The sequence below is a fragment of the Phascolarctos cinereus genome, unplaced genomic scaffold (assembly GCF_003287225.1).
Source record: "Phascolarctos cinereus isolate Bilbo 61053 unplaced genomic scaffold, phaCin_HiC Scaffold_5;HRSCAF=322, whole genome shotgun sequence".
Taxonomy (NCBI): domain Eukaryota; kingdom Metazoa; phylum Chordata; class Mammalia; order Diprotodontia; family Phascolarctidae; genus Phascolarctos; species Phascolarctos cinereus.
The window spans coordinates 1,595,748-1,612,330 of NW_027555958.1; the positions used below are offsets into that span (position 1 = coordinate 1,595,748).

General features: G+C 52.4%; 1 protein-coding gene across 19 annotated transcripts in view; it reads left to right on the forward strand.

Annotated features, from left to right (window-relative positions):
- Positions 1–1,220: 1,220 nt before the first annotated feature.
- Positions 1,221–16,583, forward strand: part of PCBP3 (poly(rC) binding protein 3) — a 376,369-nt gene continuing 361,006 nt past the window's right edge. For 15 of the 19 annotated variants that reach the window (XM_020973433.2, XM_020973441.2, XM_020973424.2 and 12 more), the window contains exon 1: positions 1,222–1,597. The gene's annotated coding sequence lies outside the window, so the exon portion shown is untranslated. Of the gene's footprint in view, positions 1,598–16,583 lie in introns of all 19 variants that reach the window. The other 4 variants (XM_020973415.2, XM_020973418.2, XM_020973431.2 and 1 more) reach the window with 2 other exon arrangements.

Here is a 16,583-nt window from a genome sequence, read left to right on the forward strand (position 1 = left end):
CCCTTTCTTCCTCACAAATGTTTGCATCAGAAAAAGCCCTTTGTTGGGAAAAGACCAGGGATTCTGGCAGCTATGAATGATGAGGACACTCATGCTCACATCACTCCGGCCAGGTCACCAGAGGGCTTCGGTGGCTGTTGGCTCTTCAGTTAAAGGCTTGAATGTGATGCTTTATAGAAATAAGACCTTGTTCACAAGCTGGTTCACAAAGTCTACTTTGCTCACAAGGGAACTTCTGTATTTCAGCTCTCAGGTATGCAGATGAAGTGCTGAGGAACGGGACTTTTCGTTGTGATGATAACCTTAGTAATAAGGTGAGCACAGGCCCAGAAGATGCAAGGTCAACACCAGGGGAAGGCGTGTGTGCAGAACTGGTCTCCAAGCTCTTCTCCTCCGGAGGGCTGGGCTGCTTTTCGGGTGACTCTTAAGATTCGGTTGCCAGAGGGTGTCGGACAAAGTGGGAGCTACTGATAGCCAGAAAGTAGCATCACTCCAAGGTCTCCTCGGTGGGCAGCCTTGGCCATGTCAGAGTGAGGCACAGTGAAGAGCTGGGCTCGGCCCAGGGCAGTAAGAGAAGACTGGGGGGTGTATGGTCAGAGGGAGGGGAGCAGCCTTAACACCCTGGCAGTCACTCCCCCTACCGTGGACATTTGGCGGCCCCTCTGGCCAAGGTGAGATGGAGAGCATTTGGGAGGTTGCGAGGATAGAGGGAGTCAGGCCACAGCTGAATCCGTCCCTCCCCCTCCCCTATGGCAATCAAAAGTATTTAAGTTACAGGTGCAGGCTGGGCTGTTGCTGCGGCTTATTTCTACTGCGTAGAAGACGGCATCTCCCCAAATACCAGTCCCTGGTCTTCTCCCCACCCCCCCACTCCCAAAGCCACACCCCCAAACCCGGACCCTGAACGGGCGGGGCTGGGAATGATTCTCCGCCAGCCATACAGCTGGAGGCCAGGCGGCCGGCTGGTGTCTCGGGCCGCCACTGGGCCGCTTCCCGGGATGCTGGGACGCGGGCACGCTGGGACGCTGGGACGCTGGGACGCTGGGACGCTGGGACGCTCCTGGGATGCTGGGATGCAGGGATGCTGCTGGGCTTCGCATCAGGGCGGCTCCATCAGGTCTCTGATTGGCTGCCGCTGCATCGCGCTTGGCCAATGGAGTCAGCCGCCTGGCCCAGCTCCTCACTTTCCTCCTGCCCAGCGGAGGCTGTGCGCTCTCGGGGGCTGGGATTGGCTCAACGAGCTGGAGGGGGCCGAGCCCGCCTCGGTGTCTGGGCTGGGCCGTCGCCGCTGCCGCCGCCGCCCTCAATGTGAGCCCGCTCCCTTCCTGGCTGGCTGGCTGCCTCCCGCCCTCTCTGGTCTGCCCTACTCCCAGGCGGGCACGAGTGTGGGAGCAGGATCCAGAGACCAGGGCTTCCCCTTCACCCCCTCACACTCTCCCCTGTTTTCCCCTCGTCACCCTTTCCCCTCCCTCCATCCCTCCCAGGTAACCCCCAGCCGACTTGGACCAGCCCCTGCCTGCGCACACCGACGGCCAGACGGCCAGCCTCTGAGCGCCCTGCCCTGGGCCAACAGGCTGTGCCCTCCTTCTTGGGACAGGTGAGTGCCTCCTGGTTTCTCCCGCGGCCACTTGGCCTGGGGGCCTCTGGTCCGAGCAGAGGTGCGTGCGTGTGTGTGTGTGTGTGTGTGGTGTGTGTGCGCTCGCGCTTATGTGTGTGGGGTTCGGGGAGGGGTAGCCCGTGGGGGCTAGATGGGGTGACCATGGAGCAAACTGTTTTCACACTGTCAGCTCCAATGTCTGTGAACTTCAGGATCCCCCCTCCCTATCCCCTCTCCGTAAACCCCCTGGCTTGTAGCCGATCTGGGCTTCTGGTGGCCTCATTCTGAACCCTGTGGAGTTCAGAGGAGGGGGTAGCCGAAATTGGTCTTAGGAAGAAGGCCGCTGGTCGCAAGGCTAAACCCAAACAGTGCCGAGAAACTTTGTCCCCTAGTTCTCCAGTCCCCTCCCGCGCAGCAGCCGGTTCCTGGCACCTCCCGTCGTGGGCGCATTGGTGACTGGTTTCCAGGCAGCCACTGAGGCTGCTCTTGAGTCAGGGCTCTGGGTTTTGCTGAGGCAGGCTAGGCCATGGGGCCGGGGGCTCTTCCAGGGGAGGGAGCTGAGCCCATGCGTGGGGGCACGGAGTTCCTGTCTAAAAACACACGGGCCTCTTTCTAAAGGCAGGGCTGGCTTTGCCTTCAGGCAGGCGCTGTCTTCTGGGCTCCCTTGGGAAAGCTCAGACGCTCAGTGTCTAACGCCAGGTAAACAGGGCCATTGCTGAGGCTGGGGCGGGGGGGGGGGTGCAGCTCTGGAGTCTTTGAGGTGCCAAGGAGGCCTGTCGGTAGGTGGGGGAGGGGACGGTGTGCCTGCCTGGCCCTTGCTGTGATCGGTCTCTTCCCCACCTGACCAGGGCTCCACCCTGCCCTCCCTGAGGATGCCCCACAAACAGAAGTGACTCCCATACCAGACTCGGAAGGCAGTCAGGAGGGAGAGGGTTCCACCTTAACGGTTTCCAGCTAGGGAAGGAGGTGCTCCAGACTGCCTTTCCCCTCTCCTTGTCCAGAGCCAGAATTGGGGGACTCAGGGCATGGTCAGTCGAGAGTCCTCCCAGGCACCGCTGCCTTCAGAAGCTGGCATGGGAATTGTCAGAGGGCTATTAAAAAGCTTCAGCCCCTCAGCTTTCCCTTTAAGGCTCTTGGAGGTTAAATCAATCCAGGAGAAAACAAAAAAGCTCATGAGTCTCATAGGAGACTGAATTGCTACAAAGTTTTGGAGGACTTCAGGGAGGGGGAAGGGGTGATGGGGGTGTTCGTGGACAACAGCTTTGGTTTCCTGTTACTCTCCTAATAAGTGTACCGGGGCCACTCTTTTGTCGTCCGAGTGGAAAGATGCTCCTTAGTCAGTGGAAGGCAGAACAGGGAAGCTTTTGCTCTATCACATTCAGTCACTAGACAGAGAAAAAATGGCCTCCTTCCTCCCATCTTTGCTTCCCTTCTTACCTCCAGGGTGTTCTTTGAATGATACAAATTTGTGTGGTAGTAGCACCTCTGATTGTTGGAGCATCGAGCAGTGACGGAGAGGAAAACTTAGAAATGGCGTCCAAGACAGTGGGATTGAGTCTTAGACACAGGCTGGGACCCGCCAGCTTTTTATAGCCACCCTTCCTGTGTTTTGTCACCAAAAGGTACTGATTTCCAGAGCAGCGATGAAGCCAACATTAGTGCAGTATTGGTGACCTATGCTGTTCCAACGGACTCATGGGCCCTCATGGGAGAAGTGATCAATATAAAGTCAGGAATTCGGTAGCGGGGCCTGGAGAAGGGAGACTCCCTCCTCAACCTCTTCAGACTGGAAGGAGTTTGAGCAAGCCTGACAAGGAAGAGCAGATGTTGCTGGTAGTGTGACCCACGATTAAAAGTCTGTCTGTGCTGTGAATCACTGACAGTAATAATTGGCCACACCATATTTTTTAATGGGATGTTTTTAGAGAATTGCATCCATGACCTATGTGTGATCCACATCTTAGCTCCAACATGGTACTTCTTCCATGCAGTTAGGGGAATGTGCTGATGACCTTTAAGTCGGCTTGGAGGGCATGGTGTTGGCTTGTATGCATTCTCACATTTTTCTTCAAGCTGGGGCCTATGGGAAATGGGAAGCATGGTGGTATCCAAGACCATGGAAATCTTGGACAGTGAGTGGACTTTCCTTTCCTTGAAGGATTCCGATGGAGCAGCAGCTGCCTCATCACAATTGAAGATTGAGATCTCCCACAGGGATGGCCTGCTTTGAAGCTAGTAAGACCAAATTTTGCTGACCAGGAGTCATTGGGAAACTGGGGAAATGTTTCCTTTGTCTCTGAGCCTAAGGTCTGTGCTCTTATAGCTCACATTGTGGAAGATGATGGCGGTGAATAGCTGGGGAGGGTAGACATTGATATGGGATCTCTCCAGGCCATACTTCTTAGGTCTCAAGGTGGAAAAAATCAATAGCTTTAAAGGGACGAACTTTTTAAGTCACTGAATCTACTAGAAAGCTTTTTTTATTTTTATTTTTTGTTTTTATTTAGTCTCAGCTATGTTTCAGCCTCATGCCATGTAACAGGCTCCCCTTCTGAATAGAATCCATTTCATTAAAGTCCGTAAAGGTAGTGTTCATTCCGGGGGGATGGGGGGAGAGGATGGCTGAAAGGAAGCTTTCCATACAAATGAAGCAAGACCTGGCATGACACCCATGTTGCCACTCCATAGAAGGAAGTCATGGAGGCCACTTTCTCTCTGGTCTTATGAGCCCAGGTCCCCTGGGCAACCTTGTCCATGGCAAGTAGAGTCAGCTTCTGTTGTTTAAAGAGAAACAACAGAGTCATTGAATTCAAGTTAGAAGGGAGCTCAGAGCCATCCAGACAACCCAACTAGGGAAGGGATGATAAAAAATAATAAGAGCTAACATTTCCATCAGATTGGGGGCCTGGGGGACTGCACCCATTGATACAGGGCGCTTCTCAATAAGGAAAAGAAAGCACTTCACATACACATTTTGTCCTTTGATCTACCATAACATACTTGGAACACTAATAATGATGTGTTACAAGATGCCTTTAATAAATTGGTGGCAGTCCCACTATCCTCTGCCTTCAGCCCTTGCTGTAAGGGTTGTGTTCATTCTGGATGCCTCAATAGGTGAAGGGCTTGTGCAGAAATCAGGCTGGCGAGTCCAGGTCAGAAGACAGCCAGTTCAAGCAGCCAGAGAAAGGAATGTCAGGGATCGTATGGCCAGTCTTCAAGTGAAGGACAGTCATGTAAAAGAGAGATTAGCCTTATTCTGCTTGGTCCCAGACACAAGAAGTAGGAACAAAGGATGCAAGTTTCAGAGGCGAATGTGGGCTCGATGGCTGGAAAACCAACCCACCAGCCCTGCACTTTTGCAGCATGAAAGCTGCTCCAACGGGGAGTGGACCACCTTGGAAAGGAGGAACTTCCCCATCACGGGAGGGCTTCAAACTGGTTGAATCCAAGCTGGATAGGTTTCCCTTCAGGCTTTTTGGCCAGAAGTGGGTTGTACTAGTGGGCTCTGGGTTCCCTTCCAACTCTGACATTTTTGTGATTCCTCAATCACCTTATGGGTAAGATACTTCTGAGGTCCAGCTCAGTCAAATGCAGTAGATGTAAAGGAACTGCATGGTGGCTGCTGGAACCGAGTGGTCTTGGTGATTGCAGGTTGTCTGGACTCCCTGGCTGTCTGACCAAGGAGACAATCGGCCAGCCAGAGCAATAGTTCTATGTTGCAGTGTTTGTGTGTGCACATGCGTGTGACAGGATATCACAGTATGTATCACATTATAATCTGCTTTCCCATATCCTGTTATATTACGTAGAGACTCTATATGTACAATATCTATTTATAGAAGCTACCAAAGTGTGTGCGTGTGGGCACAGACCATTGTATAGAGGCTCTATAGGTACGGAGAGGTTATATTTGTGGGGGTATTCTGTATGTATCCATGTACATGTGCTTAGGTGTGTACACATACACAGGTGTAGAGATGCACACGCATGTACAAGAGGCCTTTCTCACGGAGAGTACTCCCCTCTGCTGATCACCTCCGATTTTCCTGTGTATGTCATGGAGGTACCTAGCTGTTTGCATGCTGTCTCCTCATTAAACTATGAGCCCCTTGAGGTCAGAGACTGGTCTTTTGGCTTGGTTTTGTCTCTCTTTGTATATCCGGGCTGAACACAGCCTCTGTCTCTCTCTTGTTCTGTGCGTGTATATGTCGTGACACATGACATATATAGACATACATGTATATAGTATACAACACACATTATACATGCATGTTACAGCTCTATGTAGACAGACAGAGAATGGTGTAATGGCACTGTGGCCTGGGTAGAGGGCAGCACTGAGGTAAGGGTGATATGCCTTTGGGTCCAGCCTCTGTGCTCTGGGTGGGGGGGCCTTTGGCAAGCCACCTAACCTCCCGGGGTGCACAAGCAACCCTGTGAGACTATAAATTGTTCAGAGTTTCTTCCCTAGGACTTTTCTGTGCTGATGAAATCACAGGTTAGGCCAAATACACACAATGAAGCCTCTAGTAATATATTAATCTGCAATTACATATAAAAAACCCACAGATATGCTTCTATGATAAAAGTGTATTGTACGTAAGTTAATAGACATTCTCTATCTAGATAGATTCTGCTAAAGGCCTATATGTGCACACACATCTGTGTATGCATGTATGTATGTATATATGCATACATACATGCCTGTGGGTATGTACACATTCTCTGTTGCATATGCCTGCCTGGAAAGACAGGAGAACTGCCCTCCTTCTTGCTTCTGGCTGACAGCGGCAGAATGCAGGGACACCCGCTGACCTGATGAGGCCTCTCTGGGGAGGAGATGCTGACGCGGCCCTGGAAGAGGGTCCTCCAGCCTTCTTCCCTCTGAGGTCCTCCTTGGCCCTCTGACGATGTCCATGTGCAGCCTCTCCTCCCTCTCAGTGGTCTTCTCAGCCCACTGGCAGTGCCTGTTTGAGTTAGCGAGATTGAGTCCCAGCAGGGGCTCCCAAGTGAGGCTGGCCAATGGATGGTAGATTGTATGTCAGGTAGCTGGTGAGCCCGGCGGGAGGCTGGGGGAGAGGCTTCCCATTGCCAGTGCCCCTTCTGGAGCCAGCTGGGGCCGCCTGACTTTGTCATAAATAGGGACAGAGTATTCCAGGGGCACCGGCTCCAGGTTCTAAGAGAGAAGCGAGGCCTCGGCTCCTCCCTCCCCTCCCACCCAGCCTCTTGAGTACCTACAACGAGGAAGGATGGGGCCTAGCTTTGGGAGAGGGGGCAGAAAGGGATCAGGCAGGACCGGAGGTCGTGGTCTAGCGGGGGAGGTAGGACATGCACACTACAGGGTGGGACAGAGATGGACCTTGCAAAGAGGCGGGTTTAGGTTTGAGATGAGGGCCTTTTCTTAACCAGGAGAGTTCTTCCATGTTGGGAGGGGCAAGGAGGATTGAGTGGTTGGGGAAGGGAAGATAAGGTATCCAAAAGGCAGTAGTAATACTGGAATGAAAAAGCACTTAGTAAACACTGGCCTAAGAGCTGGGCAGGCCAAAAGAAGGTCCCTGTCCTACAGGACCTTGCCCTCCAATAGCAGGAAGAGAACAAGATGGTGAGGCGTGGGCTCTGTAGGTCACACAAAAGCAGACCAGACTATAGGGCTGGGGAACTGCGGGGCAGAGGAGTGGGTGACGGTAGGAAGGCCTGGAGGACCACGGAGGCAGTGGTCCAGTGAGCCTGGTGGCCCTCCATCTCACTGGAAGAAAGAGCATTGGAGTTTCTGAGTCAACCACGCTAAATGTGGAGTCAAGCAGAAAGTGGAGAGGATGCTCCCAGTGGCAGAAGACCTCCTTGCCACTGAGCTTTCCTGTATAGCATCTGCTGGGGGAGGCAGTGAGGAAGGGAGGCAAGGGTGGGGGTTGCCTCCTGCTGTCCTAGATGGATTCTAGAATGGCCCAGACCTGGGATGGAGTGAGTGGAAGACAGGGGAGGAAGGAGTCCTCTGGACAGTCAGTACCAGGTCACAGAGGTCCTCCAATGCCAAGCTGGTACATTTAGATGCTGTTTGGGAACCTTGCAGAGGTTTGGCACAGGGAGGATGCGACTGGAGTTTTGCATTAGGCTGATTCATCTGGCAGTGTTTGGAGAGATGGTAGAAGGCCTGGAGGAGCCTAATTAGGGGCTATTGCCTTAATGCAGGAAAGAGGTAATAATCTGAATTGTGGGGGTGGCCATGCACATGGAAAGGGAGAGCCACTGAGAGGCCTCAGCCTCCGCTTGAGGCCTTTCTCTTCCACAGCTGTCATGTCTCTAAGGTGACTTGGGATTCTTGAGCATGGATGACAGGGAGGATGAGCTGGGGGTGAGGGGGAAGATGATCGTTGGTTTGGGGCATGTTGATTTTGAGGCTCTGGTGTGACCTCCCTTTGGAAATGGGAGGACGGAATTCCAGAGAGGGATTGGGGCTGGGGATCTGGAATGGGGAGCTCCCATACAGAGGGGCCAATGGAAACAATGAAGGGAGAGGAACTCACCGAGGGAGAGACTGCAGAAAGAAGAGGTGGAGTCCAGCGCTTTGGAGGCGCCTTCATTCAGGAAGGGGGAAGGCAGAGCCCTACTGAGGGAGGGGGAGGTAAGGGCGGCATAAACCACTGTTTTCTTCCCACTGCCTCTCAGTTCTTGGGAGCCCACTGAACATCACTGTGTCAGACCAAGTGTTTGCCATGGGCTTATAATCTAAAGAAAGAAACAATTAGTCATGTGATGCAGAGGCAAAGAGGTTGACTAGTCTATTAGATTGGGCAGCTGGGTGGTGCCTGGAGTCAGGAGGACTCATTGTTCGGAGTTCAAATCTGGCCTCAGACACTTACTAGCAGTGTGACCCTGGGCAAGTCACTTAACCCTGTCTGCCTCAGTTTCCTCATCTGTAAAATGAGCTGGAGAAGAAAATGGCAAACCCTTCTGTATCTGTCAAGAAAACCACAAAGAGGGTCATGAAGAGTCAGATAGGACTGAAAATGACTGAAACACACAGTCTATTGGATTAGATAAAAATGTTGGTGAGAATGTTGATGATTGGGTATTTCCTGCCTCCAGAACACTGGAAATTAAATTCGTCATGGAGTCATAGCTCTAGAATTGGACGAGAACTTTGAGACCATCAAGTCCAATGTCCTCATTTTGTAGATGAGGACACTGAGTCCCAGGGAAGCTAAGTGACTTGCCCAAGGTCTCAGAGCCAATAAGTGTCTGAAGCGGGATTTGAACTCAGGTCTTCCTGACTTCAGGCCCAGGGCTTCACCCACTGCCCCATGCTGTCGCTTTCCATCCATTTGGATGAATCCCTCCCCTTTCTCACTCCCTTGCATTTATACCCCAATAGTTAGAAGTGTCTGTGATCTTCCCCATTTGAATGTGAAATACTGGAGAAATAGGGATTATTTCACTTGTTTTCCTATCCCGTCTTTTGGTTCTGGGCATTTTCTCAGGCATCTCCCAGGCCTAGAAAGCTCTCCCTCCTCTGCCCTGACCACTGACCTCCCTGGCTTCCTGAAGTCCCAACTAAAATCCCACCTACTACAGGAAGCCTTCCCCTCCCCCTCTTAACTCATTCCAGGCCTTCCCTTGGTTCATTTTCTCCTCTTTATCCTGCATGGAGCTTACTGTGGAGACATCTGTTTGCATGGAGTCTCTTCATTAGACTGGGAGCTCCCTGAGGGAATGGACAGTCTTTTGCTTCTTTTTGTATCTCCAGCACTTAGCACAGTGCATGGCACACAGTAGGCACTTAATAGATGCTTCTTGATCAGCTAACTCCTGGAATTGAACAGAAAAGTGTCACCAGGCTGAAGCCGATCACAGGGGCATGAGCAGAGTGGCTCTTCCTTGAAGACAGAGTACATTCCCCTCCAGGTCCCCAGGCCCCAGTGGTTGGGGGCAGGGCAGGGAAGGGAGGTGGCTCCTGTTAGGTCCATAGGGGCACTGAAGGATCTCCTGCTCTTTGGACCCCAGCCTAGCCCCACAGCTGTGCCAAGGATGGGTAGAGCGTGGAGGAAGGGACTAGAGAATTCTGTCCAGGACCAGAGGGAGTTGTGTGACCTTGTCTTTTCCCCAGGCCTGGGCCTCAAACTGTTGACGAACTGCTCAACATGGCAAATTGCTTGAGACCATGCATACGGCTGATGAAAGCCTCAGCCCAGCAGCTTACAGTTATCCAGGGCATGGTCCCACCTGCTCACCTGCCTCAAGTATCTAAAACTGCAAACCGTCCCTGCAAAGTAGGACATTCCTTGGTTCAGTCCAGTCTCATAGATTGCTTGGAAGCACTCTCTCGTGGTCACAGTCATTGCTGCTTCTCTCATCCCTAAAATGGACTGTTCCCCATCCATCGATGCAATGGGATTCCTCCCATATTCCCAGCTGCTTGCCCCAATCCCTAAACTTGGAAACTAAGGAAAGATTCATGTTTACCTGCAGACAAGGCTTGTATGGCCTGCACAGACCAAAGGGCCATGGAAACCAAACCGAGGGCTCAATTTCAAAATTAGAACCAAAGTGAGCCCACTCTAGAACCCCACCCTTGTGGGAATGGATACATTAGGACAGCACCTGGGCGAGTCACTCAGGAGGCTAAATGCCTCAAATAAGAGGGGCGTCAGGAAGGACTGGTGTAAAAATAGCTTAATAAATAAAGGAAAGAGGAGTGGTCATTAGTTGATGGGTGTTCTAAAAAGAAGATATGGGGGTCTTAGTGGACTGCAAGCTCAAAATGAACCAGCAGTGTGATGTAGCAGCCAAAAATGCTGGTTTACTCTTGGGCTGCCTGAAGAGAAGAGGCAGGAAGAGGGAGATGATTACCCCACTGCCCTCTGCCCTTGTCAGACCTCATCTGGAGTGTCTGTTCAGTTCTGGGCAGGACAGTTTAAGAAGGAAATTGGTAACTCAGAGTGGTCAGGGAAGAGAAGCCAGGAAGGGGAAAGGCTTTGGGTTCATGGCTTAGGAAGCTCAGCTGAGCGAATTGTTTATCCTGGAGAAGGGAAGCCTTATGGGGATGTGACAGTAGAAATGTGGGGTAGGGGCTAGACTTGACTGGCCCCCAAAGGTACAGCCAGTCACTAGTCACCGAACACTTACTAAGTACCTACTGCATGCCAGGCACTGTGCTAAGCAGGATACAAAAAGATATGAAAGATAGTTCCTGCCCTCAAGGAGCTTACAATCTGATGAGGGAAGACAATACACAAAGGGGGAGCAGTTGGTCCCTAGGCATGTCATTTATGGAGCTGAAGCCAGACCCAGCCGCTGCTGGAAATTGAAGCAGGAACGATGGATGAAAGTAGCAAAGAGGCAAATTGAGGCTAATGTTAGGAGGAACTTCCCAGCAATGACAGTTGCCCCAGGAGCGGCGGGCTACCTGGTGAGGTGGTGAGCTCCCCATTTGTGGAAGTCTCCAAGCAGGGGCCAGAGGCCTACTTGTCAAGGGAGTAATGGTCATCCCTAGGTTAAACCAGATGGCTGCTGGGATCTCTTCCAGCTTCCCCAATTCTGTGATACTACCATTACGGGGGACCATGGAGCTGGGCCATGACTGAGGGTCAGTATCTTATTTTGGTTTGTGTGGGGAGGGCAGCAGGGAGGGGCTTTCCATCCAGGTCACCTTCCCAGTAGGATCTTGCCTTCAAGTCGGTTCTGTTGCAGCTAAATTGGAAGGGGGGGGCAGAAAGGGGGTGGGGGTGGAACGGCAGGGTGGAGTATGATAGACAAGTAAAGAGGCGGGGAGAAATGTTCGGGGAAGAGGCTCAGGCGGGAGAGGCAGGCTGTGATTACTAACTGGGGACCCGAACACCCCCTGGGTCTTTCTCAAGTCATCAGGAAATCAGCCACAACATTTCAGAATGGAAACAGACCCCTGGGGCCCCCTGACAGAGACAGCGAAGGGGTGCTCATGACCTCCGCAGGCAGCCTCTTCTACCATGGGACAGCTTGCGTCGCCAGGTCATTCTGCCTGCTCTCTACTGGACCTGAACCTGCCCATCTGTGGTCGGTACCCACTGGTGCTACTTATGCCCCTGGGGCCAAGCAGCTAGTTCAATTCTCTTTCCCTTCCATACCTTCTCTTCCCCAGACAAAATCTCCCAGATCCCTCACCCACACACTCAAGCAAAGCCTTCTGTCCTGCTGGCCGCACCACTGATGTCCAGCTTAGCGATGGCCTTCCCCAAATGTGGCGGGATGCCCTGTGGGATTGGAGGAGTCCTGAGAACACTGGCTTATTGCCTCTTGGGTCCCAGAGACTGCTTTTCTTAATGGCCTTGCAGAGAATCTGGCTTGACAGGATCTCCCTTAGCTTGCCTGTGGAGAGAGCTCTCTGTGCACTGGGTGGATCCTCATCCCTTTGATACAGGACTGGGAGGCTCCCCCCTCTCCCTCACCCTCTCAGACTCCCTGGGTCCCTTCCAGGCCCAGCTTAGGGACCATCCATTGAAGGATGCTCTTCATGCCCCCTCCCCAACTGTTCCTGTTCTTGCCTTCCTTCTGTCACTTTATACTTACTGATCTGTGTGCACAGGGCACCCCTTCCCAACACACACACTCACACACTCTCTCACACACTCTCACACTCACACACTCACAAACACACACTCACACTCTGGCACGCTCACACTCATGCACACACTCACTCTCACATACACTCACTCAACACACACACTCACATACACACATACTCACACACTCACACTCACACACATTCTCACTCACACACACACACACACACACACACACAGAGTAAGATCCTTGAGGGCAGGGGCTGTTTCCTTATGTTCCTGCTTCCTCGCAGAGTCACTGCCTGGCCCATGCTAGGCAGTTTCCTGTCTCTGCTCTAGGCAGGGCTTACATACACCACAAATGTTCATACTATCCCCTGGGCCTTGCCAGAGGAGATGTTCAATAGACATCTGCTTGCTTTCTTTTACTGTGGGGAGATGTCTAACCTCAATGTTGATGAGTTCCTGATTCACATCCCTGGCACTGCCCCTTCACCCTCTGCCCTCAAAGATTTTCTGTTCTCTGCCTACCAGTATGGAATCATTTCCGAAGTACGAAACACTAAGTAGGAAATCTTAGGATAGTGCTTTGGGTGTGGCCCTGTGACTGAGGTCATTGCAGCTCGGGCTTCCATATTTCCTAGAGAGTGGAGCAACCTTGGCAGAGCAGGACTGAGCTTACCGAAGATACCTTCTCTGCCTTGGATTGTAGGGCATGGCTGACGCTGTGAACTTTGGGGACACCTTTTCATGTTGGGAATATCTCAAGTCTTCAGTGGGCCCCAGATCTCTGACAGGTCCCCAACCTCTGAGACGCAATATGCTGTGTCTCTGTCTCTGTCTGTCTCAGTCTCGCACTGTCAGTTTCTTTCTCTATGTGTCTCTGTCTATCTCTGTCTCTCTCAGAGATCTCTATCTCTGACTGTGTGTGTATATTTTTGGACCAGACAAGTGATTTCGTGGGTGTAAGGAGCTCCAATACAAAACTTCCTTGCCCCATGAAGGCTGACACCTAGCTTTTCAACTTATGGTCTGAGAGAGTTGCCTGGTTGGTGAAGGGGACATTTTGTGGTAAAAAGACTTAGCCAAGGTGACACAACCAGTAGGTATGAGAGATGGGACTTGTACCCAAGGCTTCCTGACTCTGAGGCTAGCTCTACCCACTGGGCCACATTGCCTTTGTAGACATACAGGTTCAGGTGAATATTAACCCCTGTAAGGATGGCAGGGTCACTGGCATTTGGAACTGTAGGTGGCAAAGGGACTCTCCTGCCATTACTGACCCTTCACTCAACTGTTGTGGCCCAAGTCAGTTCAATTCACCAAATATCTATTAAGCACTCCTACTTTGTGCCAGGTCTGTGTTGGGTTCTGGCCACAGGCCTCGATTCTTGCCCACATGGCCATTATGAGCAATGGCTGGGTGGGTTGGCATTGGATTCAGGATGCTGGCTGGAGGAAGCTGATTAAACACAGCTGATCTTCCATTGTCTTGGATCTCTGGGTCTCCCAGTGAGTTTAATCATGGGGCAGGGAGGGCCGCTCCTCTAGCCTCTACCTCCTGAGAGACACGGCCATGCTTCTCATCCTGTGTGTGTGGGGGGAGTCTTCCGCACTGGGCTGGGGGGGCATACACCTGGAGGCTGGAACCTTCTGAGAGTGGGCAGGAAGATCCAGAGAAGTCCCCAGTAGCACTCACATCTGATGGACATCTCCAGGGCGTGGGCCCCACTCCCTGCCTTCTGGACAGCGAATGAATGTCTGGACAGCACGGGGGCCTCACAGAAGGGCGTTTGAGGTTGCCTAATCCAAGTCCCACTGACCAGGAGCCCCCTGAAGAACATCCAGCCTGGGCCCCTGCAGCCCTTTGGGGCAGCTCGTTAGGAAGGCTTGTTCATGGCCCCCTCTTCCTCACAGCAACACCAGCTCTGCCTCAGGGGCCAGGCAATATTCCTTCCTGCCACAATACTTGAAGACTGTTCTGGGGACTCCCCCCAATCCTTCTCCAGGTTAAACACACCCAGTCATTCTTATTTTCCAATCAATCTTCACCTCGCCCAGGCTCCAGTCCTTTCAGGGCTCGGCATCTTTTGTATCCCCTCTGGCTTGACAGCGTTCCTCCTGTGATGGGGCACCCGTGTAAAGCCTGGTACTCCTGGCTGGCCTGTCCCAGGCAGAGGGCAGTGGCATGTTGTCTCCACCCTCTCATCAGACATCGTGTGATTGCTGTGTGGCTGACAGAGCCCACCTTGGACTCCTAGACAGCTGTAGTCTGATAAAGCCCCCCCCAGTCCTGTCCCCAAGGACTATTCCTTAGCCCCCACTGCTGAATTCTAAATGTTGCCAGCTGATCATTTGAATCTACAAGGAACAGGCCAAAGGACATCGGACACTGTGCCAGAGGATGAGGGGTCAGCCCCAAGCTTGGCTGCTGCTGGTGTGACCTGGGAGAAATCACTGACCCTGTCAGGGCCTCAGTTTCTTGATCTGTGAAGGGCTTACACTGTTCAGCTGTCCAGTACCGTCCAGCTCCGATTCCGTAAGCCTATGGCCTTACATTTATTCCTGTGGAGTTTTACCTTGTTAGAGTCAGTCCAGTGACCAAACCTGTTGAGACCCTGGTGTCTAGCCCGCTAGCCATCCATTTTCTCTGAGAAGAGTTCCAGCAACGGGGCTGTATGCCCTTTCCCCAATCCCAGTATCTAGGGTAGGGTGACCAGTGCAATTGCCAAAAGAGGCTTGTCGGGGGAGGAAAAGAAAGGGGAAGAGGGGCAGAGACCAAATGGTCCCTAAAACTACTTGGATCCAGCCTAAGCTCTCTCCTCAAATGGAAAGCTGCTCGAGATCCTAGCGGCCGAGTTGGCCGGATCTGAGCCTCGCAGTAAACAAAGGCCACTCAAGCTAGCCGACAGTCTCAGCTGCTCTAGAAGCAGAGTGGCTCCTTCTGTCTCTGTCCTCGCCCTTCTCGCCTTCAGCCTTCCTGCACATCTGTCTCTCTCTCAGGCTTTCTCTCCCACCCCATCAGACTGGTTGACTTGCTGCTTTCTGTGTGCGCTTCCATGCCTTTGTGAAGCTCACATCCCACGTCCAGAGGGTGCTCATTCCACACCATGGAGCCTCCAAGGATCCTTGGCTTCCTTTCAGGGTCTCCTGAAGTGTCTCCTCCTACAGGAAGCCTTTCCTGATTCCCCTCCCCCAGGGGCTACCAGCAGGCACTATCTCCTCCCCCTCCAATTACTTTGCATTAGTTTTTTAATTTAATTTTCTATCTGTTGCCTGTCTCTACCCTAAATCCCAGGGAGCTCACCAGACTGCCTAAGGAGGGTGAGCTGGGGCAGATTGGAGAGAAGAGCAGCTCAAAGCTCCCAGACTCTTGTGCAAGCTGGCAAGAGCCGAATAAAACCCAACCAAAGAAGCGATCGCTAGGGTCCGAGCATCAGGGCTTACTTATGGCCTGTGCTCACTACCCGCATGAGCCAGGACGGACCATTAAACATCTCTGGGGCTCAGTTTTCTCATCTGTAAAATGGGGAGCCTGGCCTAGGTGACCTGAAGGTCCCTTCCAGCTCTGCATGGATGACACCTTAATTCTTGACTGGGGCCTGGGATGAGCCAGTGGGCATTTCTCCTGTTTTGGCAATGGGAGAAATGTGTGAGGTGTGCCTTGTTCACACCTACCCAAGTGACCAGACCACTTTGGGAAGAGAAGCCCTGCGTTTCTGGGTGGGGCCTCAGGGTGAAGACCGGTGGCTCTGGGATGCCGCCCCCCCCCCCGGCTGCTGGCGGCCATGATATTGGTCCAGCTTTTCTCCTGAGCGTTCTACTTGGATATGCTGATGGACCTATGTGGGTGCCCCCTTCGGTGGTGCAGATTGCAGCCCATCAGTGCCTGCAAATTCTGTAGGACCTGAGCTCTAATTGTAATTCCTTCTCAGAGAGTTCACCTCATGGCCCCAGGGACTGCCTTGCATTCTCTCAGTATTATGTCGGTCCTCACACAAGATGTCTCTGTCCACCATTTCTCAGTCTCATCAGATGACCAGCCCAACAGTTTTTCCTCTCAATTATCCATTGGCTATACTCTACAGCCCCCATTTCCACCCCTCTGAGCCCAGCTCACTGCCCACTGGTAGGGTCTAAGATATGGGTACTGATGACAGGCTGATACTGAATTGACTCCACACAACCTGACCCCTCCTCGGGTGTGCACCTCAATAAGGGGGCTCTGCAGTATCTTCATGCTTCATGAGTTGTGGCCATTGATGAAATATCAGCGTGTGGGGGACTTCGCCATGCGCTGGGCATCCCCCATGCGCTGGGCATCCCCCATCCGCCTGGGCTCTGCTCTGGACATTCTCCATGAGGATGGCTGATATCTTGGGCTAGTCTATAGCTTGCTCATTGTTGTTTGACTTGAGTATAGGGTCCAGACAAGCCAACAAGGACAG